This window comes from Triticum dicoccoides, chromosome 6A, assembly GCF_002162155.2.
Source record: "Triticum dicoccoides isolate Atlit2015 ecotype Zavitan chromosome 6A, WEW_v2.0, whole genome shotgun sequence".
NCBI lineage: Eukaryota > Viridiplantae > Streptophyta > Magnoliopsida > Poales > Poaceae > Triticum > Triticum dicoccoides.
This window is the reverse complement of record NC_041390.1, coordinates 59,011,092-59,029,118: the sequence shown is the minus strand read 5'-3', so window position 1 is coordinate 59,029,118 and position 18,027 is coordinate 59,011,092.

Here is an 18,027-nt window from a genome sequence, read left to right as displayed (position 1 = left end):
AGCCGGAAGGCACGATAACGGAAGCAAAGCGATGATTAACAGCAATAATCCAAACACGCCCCCGCGGGGCTCCACGCTACTGTCTTTTTACGCAGGAAAAAGGAAAAGAAAGAACAAATCAGGCGCAGCTCGCCTCACACCGGCCTGCAGGGAAGACTCGAGCTGCCTTCGGGGCTCAGGCGGACTCCCTCTCGCGCTTCACCGAGGCGCGACGGTGGGCAGACACGCTACCACCTCCCAAGCAGGTACGACGGCGTGGAGGCTGACCGCGGCCACCGCTAGAAGAGTCGCCGCTTGAAGAAGAACCGGTGAAGCTTGGGGAACCCTGAGCGCCACCGGTCACGCGGGCGCTGTCCTCTCCGTCATCGCTGGGGCTGGGTTCCAGGCCGCAGTCGTCGTCCTCAGGGCAGCACCCTGTGCAGCGACCATCTTCCCCAAACACCCTCACGTAGAGGGTGGCATCGCCGTCAAACTTGAAGTGCAGGGTGCACCGACGGCTCAGGCCACGCGCGCGGGCAAACGTCTGCCAACCGCGGGCCAAGGCCAGGCTCCCGGCTGCGGAGACCTCCCGTGAAGCCCATGAGGTCCGGCTGCAGCAGCCGTCTGCTTGGAGCCAGAGGCCACCCTGGGCACCGGCCGGGAGCTCGCCGAGGAGGAAGCGAGGAAGTGGAAGCCGGGTGCTAGTCGGCTCCACCGACCACACAACAAACTCCGGCAGCACCTCTGCAGCACGAAAGCGCGACCTAGGGGAACACGCGACCGAAGTGCGCCCCCCGTCCGCCCGTCACCATGCTGGAAATCGTCTCCACGGCCGCGGGGAGCTGCCGTGGTGGCCACGGGATGTTTGCGAGGGCGCCATCGGCCGCGCTTGGGCGGGGGAGAGGCAGGCTCAACCTGGCGAGCCTTCCCCTTCTCTGCAGCCGAGAACCTCCTCGACGGGGCCATGAAGAAGAAGGAGAAGCAAGGGGGGATGAACTGGAAGGGCGCGCACCGATCCGTACTTATAGCCGGCGAGGGCCAACCGTCGGCCCCCACGATCACAGGTAATCATGACCCGCTTTGCATGCAGGGACTTGTCCAATCCGTGCAGTTGTCGAGGCGCCATGGGGAAGTGGAGATGCCCACGTCCAATCAACCGCCACGCGGCGCCCAAGGCCACAGGCTGTTAGGGTCCGCGGCGCTTCGCTCTTGCCCTTTCGCCTCCCTGCACGGCCAAGTCCGGGCGCGCCTTGGGCCCGGGGGCTACTGTCGGTGTTCTGGGAACGGGGGTCCCCAGACTTGCCTGCCTGCGGCCTGCGGCGTGGCTCAAAAGGGGGCCCAGCACGGCCCATCTTCATCAACACGGACCCAAGACCCTCACGAGGGGCTAAGCCTCGTGGGACGGACGACACGAAGCTTCCTCGGGCACGGCCTCATCAGGCTGGCTCGTGAGGAGGCGGAGAGATCAAAGCGGGGTACCTCACGAGGTGCCCGTGACGCAAGCCATGACGACCAAGGGCGCCGGGCGGGCGTCAGCCGCGCAGTGCCCTCCTTTCCTCTTTGGTGCAAAGGGAGCAAGCGCAGGCGAGAGCATCAAGCAAAGGCACCCGCTTCGGTGCAACGAGACCAAGACCAGTCCAACGGCAGGGAGGAAGTCACTATGGAGCCCAAGCCAGCGTCACCACCAGAGTCTTTGGCAGGCGGGGACCAATTTTAGTCAGGATAAGTGTACCAGATGTTCCCCTTCAAAATGGCCAATTGTTGGCGCCCTTCCCGCTCAATATTTGGGAAGAGGCCCAGGGCCTTTGCCTATAAATAGGACTAGCCACCCGTAGGGTAGGGGGATCGAAAATTGGAGAGAGAATCGAGAAGAAAGAGAGAGAGAGAGAGAGAGAGAGAGAGAGAGAGAGAGAAGGGTGATTGAACTCCTCTCAGCAGTTCATCCCCCCAACCAAGAACAAACCCTCGCGAGGCTGTTCTTCCTTGTATTGCTCATCATCATCAGCCCAAGAGGCAATCCACCACGCCACACACTGGAGTAGGGTATTACACCACAACGGTGGCCCGAACCAGTATAAACCATGTGTCTCTTGTGTTGTTCTTTCCATAGCTTAGATCTTAGCGAGGCGGAGGGGTGCAGGTAGGTAGAAGGTGAAATCTCCGCGCGCACCCTAGTATTCGAACCTCAAGGGTCTGCCGGAACCCGAAATCCGACACACCGGTTTGGTAAATTGTGTGTAATAGTTAGATTTTATGTGGCCCACTCTTCATTTGTGGAGAGACCATCAAAACGTGCCTACATTTCCAGCATACATTTTCTGAGAGAGAACCACCTACTCATGTGTTGAGACCAAGATATTCCATTCCAACCACAAGAATCTTGATCTCTAGCCTTCCCCAAGTTTGTTTCCACTCAAATCATATTTCCACCAAATCCAAATCTGTGAGAGAGAGTTGAGTGTTGGAGAGTATCATTTTAAGCACAAGAGCAAGGAGTTCATCATCAACACACCATCTATTACCTTTTGGAGAGTGGTGTCTCCTAGAATGGTTAGGTGTCACTTGGGAGCCTCCGTCAAGATTGTGGAGTTGAACCAAGGAGTTTGTACGGGCAAGGAGATCACCTACTTCATGAAGATCTACCCTAGTGAGGCAAGTCCTTCGTGGGTGATGGCCATGGTGGGACGGACAAGATTGCTTCTTCGTGGACCCTTCATGGGTGGAGCCCTTCATGGACTCGCACAACCATTACCTTTCGTGGGTTGAAGTCTCCATTAACGTGGATGTACGATAGCACCACCCATCGGAACCATGATGACCCACAAGTATAGGGGATCTATCGTAGTCCTTTCGATAAGTAAGGGTGTCGAAGCCAACGAGGAGCAGAAGGAAATGATAAGCGGTTTCCAGCAAGGTATTCTCTGTAAGTACTAAAATAAGTGGTAACAGATAGTTTTGTGATAGGATAATTTGTAACGAGCAACAAGTAACAAAAGTAAATAAAGTGCAGCAAGGTGGCCCAATCCTTTTGTAGCAAAGGACAAGCCTGGACAAACTCTTATATGATGTAAAGCGCTCCCGAGGACACATTTTCATCACGTTCATATGATTCGCGTTTGGTACTTTGATAATTTGGTATGTGGGTGGACCGGTGCTTGGGTTCTGCCCTTACTTGGACAAGCATCCCACTTATGATTAACCTCTATTGCAAGCGTCCGCAACTACAACAAAAGTATTAAGGTAAACCTAACCAAAGCATGAAACATATGGATCCAAATCAGCCCCTTGCGAAGCAACGCATAAACTAGGGTTTAAGCTTCTGTCACTCTAGCAACCCCAATGCCTTCCTCTAGGCCCAAACAATGGTGAAGTGTCATGTAGTTGACGTTCACATAACACCACTAGAGGAGAGACAACATACATCTCATCAAAATATCGAACGAATACCAAATTCACATGACTACTAATAGCAAGACTTCTCCCATGTCCTCAGGAACAAAAGTAACTACTCACAAAGCATAAAAATGTTCATAATCAGAGGGGTATTAATATGCATATAGGATCTGAACATATGATCTTCCACCAATTAAACCAACTAGCATCAACTACAAGGAGTAATTAACACTACTAGCAACCTACTACCACCAATCCTGGACTTGGAGACAAGAATTGGATACAAGAGATGAACTAGGGTTTTGAGAGGAGATGGTGCTGATGAAGATGTTGATGGAGATTTCCCTCTCCCGATGAGAGGAGCATTGGTGATGACGATGGCGATGATTTCCCCCTCCGGGAGGGAAGTTTCCCTGGCAGAACAGCTCCGCCAGAGCCCTAGATTGGTTCCGCCAAGGTTCCGCCTCGTGGCGGCGGAGTTTCGTCCGAGAAGATGGCTTATGATTTTTTTTCCATCGAAAGACTCCATATAGCAGAAGATGGCCACCGGAGAGCCACCAGGGGGCCCACGAGGTAGGGGGGCGCGCCCCCCACCCTCATGGGCAGGGTGTGGCTCCCCTGGTGAAGTTCTTGCTCTCAGTATTTTTTTATATATTTGGAAAACATCTTCCGTGAAGTTTGAGGACTTTTGGAGCTGTGTAGAATAGGTCTCTAATATTTGCTCCTTTTCCAGCCCAGAATCCCAGCTGCCGGCATTCTCCCTCTTTATGTAAACCTTGTAAAATAAGAGAGAATAGGCATAAGTATTGTGACATAATGTGTAATAATAGCCCATAATGCAATAAACATTGATATAAAAGCATGATGCAAAATGGACGTATCAAACCACGCCAAAAATCTTCGTGTCTCCAATTGCGTTTGCATACTCCAATCCCATCCCTTTACATTCTTGTAACTTGCATGCTTTACTCTCCGCTGCTCATATACTCTTGCCATGCTTGCTTGAAATGTATTGTGAATGTTTAAACTTGTGCTAAAACTCCACCTTAACTTGAAGAATTAAAAACTACTAATTTTCTTTGTTAAGAGTCTATTCACCCCCCCCCCTCTAGACACCTCTTCTCGATCCTTTCACATATGCAAGTAGCAGACATGACTTAACGTCCCTGCATGAGACATCATGTGTAGCATCCGCCGGAGGCTTCACCTGCCGGTGATAGACACTGCCCGACGACTCTAAAAGAGACGCATGTGTCACTTGCCGAGCCGCATCGAACCAAATTTGTTGATGGAGGGGACATCACATACCTCCACTAGCCTCAGAAAGGGCGTAACCACCTCGAGATCCAGACTCCAAGTCGCCCACACGACCATGGAGTTGCTGCATCTTGAGATTGCGTTGGTTTTCCCCGAAGAGGAAGGGATGATGCAGCAGAGGAGCGTAAGTATTTCCCTTAGTTTTTTAGAACCAAGGTATCAATCCAGTAGGAGCCCACGCTCAAGTCCCTCGTACCTGCACAAAGCGATAGCTACTCGCAACCAACGCGATTAGGGGTTGTCAAGCCCTTCACGGTCACTTACGAGAGTGAGATCTGATAGATAGAATATTTTTGGTATTTTTGATATAAAGATGCAAAGTAAAAAGTAAAGGAAAGTAAATAGCAAAACAATATAAAAGTGATGGAGATTGATATGATGAGAATAGACCCGGGGGCCATAGGTTTCACTAGTGGCTTCTCTCAAGAGCATAAGTATTCTACGGTGGGTGAACAAATTACTGTTGAGCAATTGATAGAATTGTGCATAATTATGAGAATATCTAGGCATGATAATGTATATAGGCATCACGTCCGTGACAAGTTGATCGAAACAATTCTGCATCTACTACTATTACTCCACTCATCGACCGCTATCCAGCATGCATCTAGAGTATTAAGTTAAAAACAGAGTAACGCCTTAAGCAAGATGACATGATGTAGAGAGATAAATTCATGCAATATGAAATAAACCCCATCTTGTTATCCTCGATGGCAACGATACAATACATGCCTTGCTGCCCCTTCTGTCACTGGGTGAGGACACCGCAAGATTGAACCCAAAGCTAAGCACTTCTCCCATGGCAAGAACTACCAATCTAGTTGGCCAAACCAAACGGGTAATTCGAAGAGACTTGCAAAGATAACCAATCATGCATAAAATAATTCAGAGAAGATTCAAATATTATTCATAGATAGACTTTATCATAAACCCACAATTCATCGGTCTCAACAAACACACCGCAAAAAGAAGATTACATCGAATAGATCTCCACAAGAGAGGGGGAGAACTTTGTATTGAGATTCAAAGAGAGAGAAGAAGCCATCTAGCTACTCACTATGGACCCGAAGGTCTGAGGTAAACTACTCACACTTCATCGGAGGGTCTATTATGATGTCGAAGCCCTCCGTGATGACGGCCCTCTTCCGACGAAGCTTCGGAACAGGCCCCAATACGGGATCTCGTGGATACAGAAAGTTGCGGCGGTGGAATTAGATTTTTGGCTCCTATTCTGGTCGTTTGGGGGTACGTGTGTATATATAGGAGGAAGGAGTACGTCGGTGGAGCACCGAGGGGCCCACGAGGCAGGGGGCGCGCCCTAGGGGGGCGTGCCTCCACCCTCGTGACCACCTCTTTGATCCCTTGTAGTAGGGTCCAAGTCTCCTGGATCATGTTCGGTGAGAAAATCACGTTTCCGAAGATTTTATTCCGTTTGGACTCCGTTTATCCGAAAGACTGAAACAGGCAAAAAAGAACAATTCTGGGCTGGGCCTCCGGTTAATAGGTTAGTCCCAAAAATAATATAAAAGTGGAAAATAAAGCCCAATATAGTCCAAAATAGTAGATAATATAGCATGGGGCAATCAAAAATTATAGATACGTTGGAGACGTATCAGGCAGCCCCAAGCTTAATTCCTGCTCGTCCTCGAGTAGGTAAATGATAAAAAGAGAATTTTTGATGCGGAGTGCTACTTGGCATAATTTCAATGCAAATCTTCTTAATTGTGGTATGAATATTCAGATTAGAAAGACTCAAGACAAAAGTTTATATTGACATAGAAAATAATAATACTTCAAGCATACTAACAAAGCAATTATGTCTTCTCAAAATAACATGGCCAAAGAAAGTTATCCCTTCAATATCATATAGTCTGGCTATGCTCCATCTTCCCCACAAAAAATATTTAAATCATGCACAACCCCGATGACAAGCCAAGCAATTGTTTCATACTCTAACTTTTTCAAAACTTTTTCAATCTTCACGCAATACATGAGCGTGAACCATGGATATAGCACTATAGGTGGAATAGAATGGTGGTTGTGGAGAAGACAAAAAGGAGAAGATAGTCTCACATCAACTAGGCGTATCAACGGGCTATGGAGATGCCCATCAATAGATATCAATGTGAGTGAGTAGGGATTGCCATGCAACGGATGCACTAGAGCTATAAATGTATGAAAGCTCAACAAAAGAACTAGTGGGTGTGCATCCAACTTGCTTGCTCACGAAGACCTAGGGCAATTTGAGGAAACCCATCATTGGAATATACAAGCCAAGTTCTATAACATAAAATTCCCACTAGTATATGAAAGTGACAACATATGAGACTCTCTATATGAAGAACATGGTGCTACTTTAAAGCACAAGTGTGGAAAAAAAGGATAGTGTCATTGCCCCTTTTTTATTTATATTTTTTTGGGCCTTCTTTTTTTCTTTGGCCTTTCTCTTTTTTGGGGGGGACAATGCTCTATTGAATGATGATCATCACACTTCTATTTATTTACAACTCAATGGTTACAACTCGATACTAAAACAAAGTATGACTCTATATGAATGCCTCCGGTGGTGTATCGGGATATGCAATGAATCAAGAGTGACAAGTATGAAAGAATTATGAACGGTGGCTTTGCCACAAATACTATGTCAACTACATGATCATGCTAAGCAATACGACAATGATGGATGTGTCATGATGAACTAGATGGTGGAAAGTTGCATGGCAATACATCTCAGAATGGCTATGGAAATGCTATAATAGGTAGGTATGGTGTCTGTTTTGAGGAAGGTATATGGTAGGTGTATGATACCGGCGAAAGGTGCGCGGTATTAGAGAGGCTAGCAAGGGTGGAAGGGTGGGAGTGCGTATAATCCATGGACTCAACATTAGTCATAAAGAACTCATATAGTTATTGCAAAAATTTAGAAGTTATAAAAGAAAAGTATTACGCGCATGATCCTAGGGGGATAGATTGGTAGGAAAAGACCATCGCTCGTCCCCGACCGCCACTCATAAGGAAGACAATCAACAAATAAATCATGCTCCGACTTCATCACATAACGGTTCACCATACGTGCATGCTACGGGAATCACAAACTTCAACACAAGTATTCTTTAAATTCACAACTACTCAACTAGCATGACTTTAATATTATCACCTCCATATCTCAAAACAATTATCATGCTTCAATCTTTTCTTAGTATTCAACACACTCAAAAGAAAGTTTCAAAATTTTTGAATACCAAGCATATTATTATTAGGCAAATTACCATGCTATTAAGAGACTCTCAAATTAATTTAAGTGAAGCATGAGAGATCAATAGTTTCTTTAAGACAAATCCACCACCGTGCTCTAAAAGATCTAAGTAAAGCACATAGAGCAAAATTATCTAGCTCAAAAGATATAAGTGAAGCAAAACTATCTAGCTCAAAGGATATAAGTGAAGCACATAGAGCAAAATTATCTAGCTCAAAAGATATAAGTGAAGCACATAGAGTATTCTATCAAATTTTAATTCATGTATGGCTCTCTCAAAAGGTGTGTACAGCAAGGATGATTGTGGCATACTACCAAACAAAGACACAAATAATACAAGACGCTCCAAGCAAAACACATATCATGTTGGTGAATAAAAATATAGCTCCAAGTAAATTACCGATGGAAGTGGACGAAAAAGAGGGGATGCCTTCCGGGGCATCCCCAAGCTTTGACTTTTTAGTGTCCTTGGATTATCTTGGGGGTGCCATGGGCATCCCCAAGCTTAGGTTCTTGCCACTCCTTGTTCCATGATCCATCAAAAGAATTCACCCAAAACTTGAAAACTTCACAACACAAAACTCAAGATAGAAAACTCGTGAGCTCCGTTAGCGAAAGAAAACAAAAGACCACTTCAAGGTACTGTAATGAACTCATTATTTATTTATATTGGTGTTAAACCTACTGTATTCCAACTTCTCTATGGATTATGAACTATTTTACTAGCCATAGATTCATCAAAATAAGCAAACAACACACGAAAAACAGAATCTGTCAAAAACAGAACAGTCTGTAGTAATCTGTAGCTAACGCAAAATATGGTACCCCAAAAATCTAAAATAAATTTCTGGACGTGAGGTATTTATCTATTAATCATCTGCAAAAATAATTAACTAAATATCACTCTTCAAATAAAAATGACAGCAGTTCTCGTGAGCGCTAAAGTTTCTGTTTTTTACAGCAAGTTCAACAGGACTTTCCCCAAGTCTTCCCAACGGTTCTACTTGGCACAAACACTAATTAAACACAAAAAACACAACCAAAACATAGGCTAAATAATTTATTTATTGAATAACAGCAAGGAAAAATATTGGGTTGTCTCCCAACAAGCGCTTTTCTTTACAGCCTTATAGCTAGGCATTGGTAATTTTAATGATGCTCACAAGCACAAGAATTGAAGCACAAAAGGAGCATCATAAAGCATGTGACAAACACATCTAAGTATAACATACTTCCTATGCATAGGCATCTTAAAGGCAAACAAATTATCATATCAAGCAAAAACTAGCATATGCAAGGAAGCGGAAAGAATAATAGCAATCTCAACATAACGAGAGGTAATTTAGTAACATGAAAATTTCTACCACCATATTTTCCTCTCTCGTAATAATTATATGTAGGATCATAAGCAAATTCAACAAAATAGCTATCACATAAAATATTTTCAACACGATCCACATGCATGCAAAGTTGACACTCTTTCAAAATAGTGGGATTAACATTAACTAAAGTTATGACCTTTCCAGACCCACTTTCAGTAATATTGCAAACACTATTATCAATCTCATATTCATCATGGGGCTTAAATAAATTTTCAATATCATAAGAAGAATCACCGCAATCATAATCATTGCAACAAGTAGTAGACATAGCAAAACTAGCATCCCCAAGCTTAGGGTTTTGCATCTTATTAGCACAATTGACATCAAGAGAATTTATAATTCAAAGATCTATCATGAGTCACTTCATGAAGAACTTCATCACGATTTTCAGATTTACGGATTTCAGGCAAAAGCTTATAAAGATAATCTAGTGCATCCAAATCACTAGGAATTGGTTCATCATAATTGGATCCCTTAAAAATATTGGCAAGCAGATGAGGATCCATAGATCTTAAGTTCTCTGTTTAGTAATAAATAAACAACTATTCCAACCATACGAGAAAACAAGAAACGGGAAAAGGAGGAAAATAGAGAGGGAGGATAGAGAGAGAGGGCGAATAAAATGGCAAGGGTGAATTGGGGGGAGAGGAAAACGAGAGGCAAATGGCAAATAATGTAATGCGAGAGATAGGGATTGTGATGGGTACTTGGTATATTGACTTTTTGCATAGACTCCCCGGCAACGGCGCCAGAAATCCTTCTACGCTTGAGCTTGCGTTGGTTTTCCCCCAAGAGGAAGGGATGATGCAGCAGAGCAGCGCAAGTATTTCCCTCAGTTTTTGAGAACCAAGGTATCAATCCAGTAGGAGCCCACGCTCAAGTCCCTCGTACCTGCACAAAGTGATAGCTACTCGCAACCAACGCGATTAGGGGTTGTCAAGCCCTTCACGGTCACTTACGAGAGTGAGATCTGATAGATAGAATATTTTTGGTATTTTTGATATAAAAATGCAAAGTAAAAAGTAAAGGCAAAGTAAATAGCAAAACAGTATAAAAGTGATGGAGATTGATATGATGAGAATAGACCCGGGGGCCATAGGTTTCACTAGTGGCTTCTCTCAAGAGCATAAGTATTCTACGGTGGGTGAACAAATTACTGTTGAGCAATTGATAGACTTGTGCATAATTATGAGAATATCTAGGCATGATCATGTATATAGGCATCACGTCCGTGACAAGTAGATCGAAATGATTCTGCATCTACTACTATTACTCCACTCATCGACCGCTATCCAGCATGCATCTAGAGTATTAAGTTAAAAACAGAGTAACGCCTTAAGCAAGATGACATGATGTAGAGAGATAAATTCATGTAATATGAAATAAACCACATCTTGTTATCCTCGATGGCAACGATACAATACGTGCCTTGCTGCACCTTCTGTCACTGGGTAAGGACACCGCAAGATCGAACGCAAAGCTAAGCACTTCTCCCATGGCAAGAACTACCAATCTAGTTGGCCAAACCAAACGGATAATTCGAAGAGACTTGCAAAGATAACCAATCATGCATAAAAGAATTCAGAGAAGATTCAAATATTATTCATAGATAGACTTGATCATAAACCCACAATTCATCGGTCTCAACAAACACACCGCAAAAATAAGATTACATCGAATAGATCTCCACAAGAGAGGGGGAAAACTTTGTATTGAGATTCAAAGAGAGAGAAGAAGCCATCTAGCTACTAACTATGGACCCGAAGGTCTGAGGTAAACTACTCACACTTCATTGGAGGGGCTATGATGATGTAGAAGCCCTCCGTGATGACGGCCCTCTTCCGGCGGAGCTCCGGAACAGGCCCCAAGATGGGATCTCGTGGATACAGAAAGTTGCGGCGGTGAAATTAGGTTTTTGGCTCCTATTCTGATCGTTTGGGGGTACGTGTGTATATATAGGAGGAAGGAGTACGTCGGTGGAGCACCGAGGGGCCCATGAGGCAGGGGGCGCGCCCTAGGGGGGCGCCCCCCACCCTCGTGACCACCTCTTTGATCCCTTGCAGTAGGGTCCAAGTCTCCTGGATCACGTTCGGTGAGAAAATCATGTTTCAGAAGATTTTATTCATTTTGGACTCCGTTTGATATTCCGTTTATCCGAAACACTGAAATAGGCAAAAAAACAGCAATTTTGGGCTGGGCCTCCGGTTAATAGGTTAGTCCCAAAAATAATATAAAAGTGGAAAATAAAGCCCAATATAGTCCAAAACAGTAGATAATATAGCATGGAGCAATCAAAAATTATAGATACGTTGGAGACGTATCAGGAGTCCGCCGCCCTCGTAGAAGAGGGGCCGCCGCCCTGATTCCGGGTGCTACAAGGAGCACGCACCATCGCACCAGCCGCTGTCATCCCCCATACAATGGCAACCTCCGTCGTGATTGTCAGATCCAGGCACTAGAGCCGAAATCCCTCGTGCGTCGCACCATGGTCAGCCCCGCTTGACCTCTCATCACGCCAACGAGCAAACCACCACCGAAATCACCATCCCGACATCCGCCGTTGCTTCAGGTCATTGTAGATCTGATCGAGACCACGCATGTGCACCACGCCCACGCGTGCCCGAGATCTGATCGCCGGCTGCACAGGCTCCACTGTAGCTAGTGTCTGCACGACGCCCGCCTTTGCCAAGCCATCACAGGCCGAGCCGTGAGGCAGTACCCGTACGTGAAGAGAAAAAATGAGAACAGGAATCCAGCTATCAGATGGAAAACGAAGATAGAACTGCTTGTTGCAGGTTAGCAACGAAGTAAAATTAGAGCATGTTAATAATATAGCCAACAACTGGCTATATAAACATGACATGCCATCAAGAGTTAGCATTGTTAATTACTCAATACAATAGAGCTGGATATAAGATTATAACTTTTTTTAACTTTCTCTCTATCTCTTTCCTCTCATTAAATGCTTTTACCTAGGAGCACGTATAGAGGCTCGATCTTGCATGTTAGCCCACTCCATCACTTTTTTCTTGTCTCTCTCTTCCACACAGGCAAAAGTGTCATGTAAGCAGGCTTATAGCCCACTATTGTACTTGCTCTTAGCACTAATAAGATATAAATGAGCATGAAGTTGTACCCCACTTGGGATTAAACCATATACCTGCATTAACCAAGAAATTAAGAGAATTTGAAGACTTTTTCTGATGTCCATCCATATTCTGGAATTGTATGTTGTATCCTTGCAACTTAATTTTCTTTTTGTTGCGGGTTAGTATCCTTGCAACTTGGATCTGCATATGGCTCAATATAAATATTGCCTCCTCTTCCTCGAGTAATCAAATTTATAATTATTCATCAAACCATAAAAAATGGCATGCGTACATGAGTACATGACAAGGGTAAAGGTTACTGCCTGATTAAGATACTTAATCTACTTTTTTGCAAGGAGCCAGGGTATTGCGGTTCATAGTACATATAAACCAAACCGTGAGAAATGACAACATGTAACTTATTAACTGTTGAGGGGCTGTATTAGCAAGCTGAAGCCTCTTTCCAATTTTCAAGCAAGTAGACAAAACAAGCTTGGCATTTATTGGTTTCCCCAGACTCTTTATGTGCAAAGGTGATGAAAGCTAAGTATTATCCTCATGGACACCTTCTGGAGACAGTTTTCCCTCGAGCGACGTCGGCTATATGGCAAGGTATTATGCATGGTCTTGAGCTGCTAAAAAAGAGTGTCATTTGAAGAGTTCATGATGGCACAGATATAAATATCTGAAGGGATAATTGGCTTTCAAGAGACTCGGGTCTACAAATTTCTGCAAAAAAGAACAGAAATTTGTGGACCCGAGTCTCCTGCGATAAAATAGATGCCTAACCAATGATGGGATGAGAACCTGGTTAGGCATCTATTTTACCCCCATGATGCTGAGAAAATTTTAAAGCTGCGTATTCAGACTGCGGGTGAGGGAGATTTTATCGCTTGGCACTATGAGAAAAATGGGTTATACTCGATTAAAAGTGCATATAGACTGGCGCTCAACCTAAAGGACACCCAGAGTGAGGGTGGGAGTTCGAGTGGTGCTGTCAATGGGGAAAAGAGTCTATGAAATATTATTTGGAAGGCTCATGTTCCTCAAAAAATCAAAAAAATTGATTGGCGTGCTGCTTCAAACAGTTTGGCCATTCAAGTTAATAGTGTTAAACACCAGCAAACAACCATTGGGTTGTGCTCAATCTATGGTGTGGAAGATGAATGTGTTTATCATGTCCTGGTGAACTGTCCCAAGCCCCCTACACTCTGTATGGCGTTAAGGGAAGTGTGAAATCTACCAAATAAGGAGGTTTCCAAATTTTCTGGACCGGACTGGTTACTTATCTTACTAGATCAATTAATGTCGCCGGTGCGTGAGAAAATTATATTCATGTTTTGGAGGGCATGTGACTTAGGAATGAGTTGATCTTTGGTAAAGGTAAAGAAACAATCTCTGCCTCTATGAGTTTTATTAGCTATTGGGACTCCTTCTTGTCCTGTCATACCAACATGAAGTTGGAGATTACAACAAAGATAAGGAGAGGGTAGATGGTGTAAATTATACCAATGATGTGGATGGAAATGTGTGCCCTGGCAGCACCTCGATCCAGATTTCATTAGTTTCAATGCTGACGCAAATTTTCTAGAGGCCATTAGTGCTGCTAGTGTGGGAGTGGTTGCCAGGAACCATTGGTGAAGCCATTATTTCTTCTTGGGACTATATTGGGGTTTGCAATAGCATGGATGAAGGGAACTGAGAGCGACACTTGCTTGGCTTTATATCGGTATTACCCTTCATAAACCCATCATTTTAGAAACTGATTGCTCTTGTGTGGCGTCTTTTCTTGGAAATGATTATTTGGACAGGTCTCCCACCGTTGATCTTAAGATGGAAGCGCTGAGTATTTCCAAGATGATGACTAATCTCAAGATATCTAAGATCAACAGAAGGGCCAATAAGGTGGTGCACGAGATTGCGAAGTTTAGTTTGGATAATAGGTTTGATGGTTTGATAAATAATGTTCCGCCCTACGTGGTTAAAGTTGTAACAGGTGATTGTATGCATGTTTTTAATTAATTTATATATGGGAGGGGTTTCTAAAAAAATCCAAGCAAGCAGAAAAAGCTTTGAATATATTACCATTGAGAGCAAAACTTTGTTGTGTTTTGTTTCATTTCTGAAATTCCCATGGAGAAAAGAAGCATCACCAAGTTCTTGTTGATATGATTCAAACCTCCAAAGCTTTTGGTTTGCATGACAAACCTACATTTGAAAGCTAAATTAACATCATACTGGCTATCCAAGAGCGACAGTGAAAAAACATGATCATGGCGGACCACAAATGAATTTGTACCATCCAGCGAGATTCCAATCCAAGAAAGCAAGTGCACTTGCGATATTCATCAATCCAACCCCTGGTCCACATTAGTAGGGGTGGCAAATAACTTCTAAGAAATTACTGGTCACAACTACTATGGGGTGCCATTGCAGAAGGGAAAACATAATTGTTTACCTATAATGAACAGCTGCAGGCAAGCGCATAGTAATATATGAAATTTCAGATATGGAATGACCATATGATCAATTTCAGGTGAGGACGGCGAAGAGGCACCATGGAAAGACTAATGCGATGCGGGTGTGGGTGACAACGACAACTTGACTCGATGGCAGCCGTGGAATGCCGAGGGACGGTGGAGAATCGTCGCAGACAATGGATGGTGGAGAAAATAAAGAGATTAGATTTCAGACTCATGTTATTAGGGGTTAAGATTAGATTTGAAGAAAATAAAGGGACAAAGTGGAAAGCACTATTCCTTCCTCTCCCTCTCCCCTGGAGGCGAAGTGATACGTCTCCATCGTATCTACTTTTCCAAACACTTTTGACCTTGTTTTGGACTCTAACTTGCATGATTTGAATGGAACTAACCCGGACTGACGCTATTTTCAGCAGAACTACCGTGGTGTTATTTTTGTGCAGAAATAAAAGTTCTCGGAATGACCTGGAAATTTACGGAGACACATTTTGGAATTTATAAAAAATATTGGCGAAAGAATCAACACCAGGGGGCCCACACCCTGTCCACGAGGGTGCAGGGCACCCCCCTGGAGCGCCCCCTGCCTCGTGGGCCCCCTGAGGCTCCACCAACGTCAACTCCAACTCTATATATTCATGTTCGGGGAGAAAAAAATCAGAGAGAAGGATTCATTGCGTTTTACAATACAGAGCCGCCACCAAGCCCTAATCTCTTTCGGGAGGGCTGATCTGGAGTCCGTTTGGGGCTCCGGAGAGAGGAATCCGTCGCCATCGTCATCATCAACCTTCCTCCATCACCAATTTCATGATGCTCACCGCCGTGCGTGAGTAATTCCATCGTAGGCTTGCTGGACGGTGATGGGTTGGATGAGATTTACCATGTAATTGAGTTAGTTTTGTTAGGGTTTGATCCCTAGTATCCATTGTGTTCTAAGATTGATGTTGCTATGACTTTGCTATGCTTAATGCTTGTCACTAGGGCCTAAGTGCCATGATTTCAGATCTAAACCTATTATGTTTTCATGAATATACGTGAGTTCTTGATCATATCTTGCATGTCAATAGTCACCTACTATGTGTTATGATCCGGCAACCCCGAAGTGACAATAATCGGGACCACTCCTGGTGATGACCGTAGTTTGAGGAGTTCATGTATTAACTAAGTGTTAATGCTTTGGTCCGATACTCTATTAAAAGGAGGCCTTGATATCCCTTAGTTTCCAATAGGGCCCCGCTGCCACGGGAGGGTAGGACAAAAGATGTCATGCAAGTTCTTTTACATAAGCATGTATGACTATATTCGGAATACATGCCTATATTACATTGATGAACTGGAGCTAGTTCTGTGTCGCCCTATGTTATAACTGTTGCATGAGGAATTGCATCCGACATAATTATCCATCACTGATCCATTGCCTACGAGATTTTCACATATTGATCTTTGCTTAGTTACTTTTCCGTTGCCACTGTTATAATCACTACAAAAACTACTACTGTTACTTTTGCCACCGTTACCGCCACTTCCATATTACTTTGCTACTAAATACTTTGCTGCAGATATTAAGTCTTTCAGGTGCGGTTGAATTGACAACTCAACTGTTAATACTTGAGAATATTCTTTGGCTCCCCTTGTGTCGAATCAATAAATTTGGGTTGAATACTCTACCCTCAAAAACTGTTGCGATCCCCTATACTTGTAGGTTATCACGGAGTTTTAGCATGAATGTTGGGAGGGCTAGGATAAGAAATTACACACATCACTTGTTTTCCTGGCCCTATTTCTCTATCAGCCTTCCCTATTTCCTGCTGTGCTAGCCAGGCCAAGGTCAAGTTTAGCCCCAACGTAGCTTCGCCCCTGCTCTCCCTCCCTCACTCTCTCCAATGCACTGATAAGATGAGTTACAATTGATCATAATAGTATGCAATTACAACCAAGTGCAGCATACCTAACCACAAATCATTTCAACAGGGTGTAACATACCCAACCACAAATCATCCACTACAAGGAGGCACCCTATGTTCCTAGAAATTCTACGCTAGTGGAGGCCCATGTACAAACCAAGCATATCAGCCAGGTCAACCATGTATTTCTGAATAATATCCAAGTATAAAGACTGCCAACGTAGGACCCACACATATCACAAATGTGTCACGACATGGTTTAGGGTTTCAGGAGCTCGGCCTCCAAAACGTCCCACTCTGGTAATAGCCATCTTATTTATTTATATTAAGTTTTTATACTTTTGTATAACTCTTTTTATCAACGCAATATCTTCCACAAAAATCATATATTTTATATTATATTTTGGATAATTAGCACAAAATTGTCCTACTAAATAAGAAGACACATTTCCTTTCTTCACATCTATGACATGCAAATATACGAGTGAGGGAGTCCTGGATTAGGGGGTCTCCGGACAGCCGGACTATCTCCATTGGCCGGATTGTTAGACTATGAAGATACAAGATTGAAGACTTCGTCTTGTGTCCGGATGGGACTCTACTTGGCGTGGAAGGCAAGCTAGGCAATGCGGATATGGATATATCCTCCTTTGTAACCGACCTTGTGTAACCCTAACCCTCTCTGGTGTCTATATAAACCGAAGGGTTTTAGTCCGTAGGACAACAACCATAACATACAATCATACCATAGGCTAGCATCTAGGGTTTAGCCTCTTTGATCTCGTGGTAGATCTACTCTTGTACTACCCATATCATCAATATCAATCAAGCAGGACGTAGGGTTTTACCTCCATCAAGAGGGCCCGAACCTGGGTAAAACATCGTGTCCCCTACCTCCTGTTACCATCCGGCCTAGATGCACAGTTCGGGACCCCCTACCCGAGATCCATCGGTTTTGACACCGACATTGGTGCTTTCATTGAGAGTTCCTCTGTGTCGTCGCCGTTAGGCTTGATGGCTCCTACTATCATCGATAGCGATGCGATCCAGAGTGAGACTTTTCTCCCCGGGCAAATCTTCGTATTTGGCGGCTTTGCATTGCGGGCTAATTCGTTTGGCCATCTGGAGCAGATTGAAAGCTACGCCCCTGGCCATCAGGTCAGATTTGGAAGTTTGAACTACACGACCGACATCCGCGGAGACTTGATCTTCGACGGATTCGAGCCATAG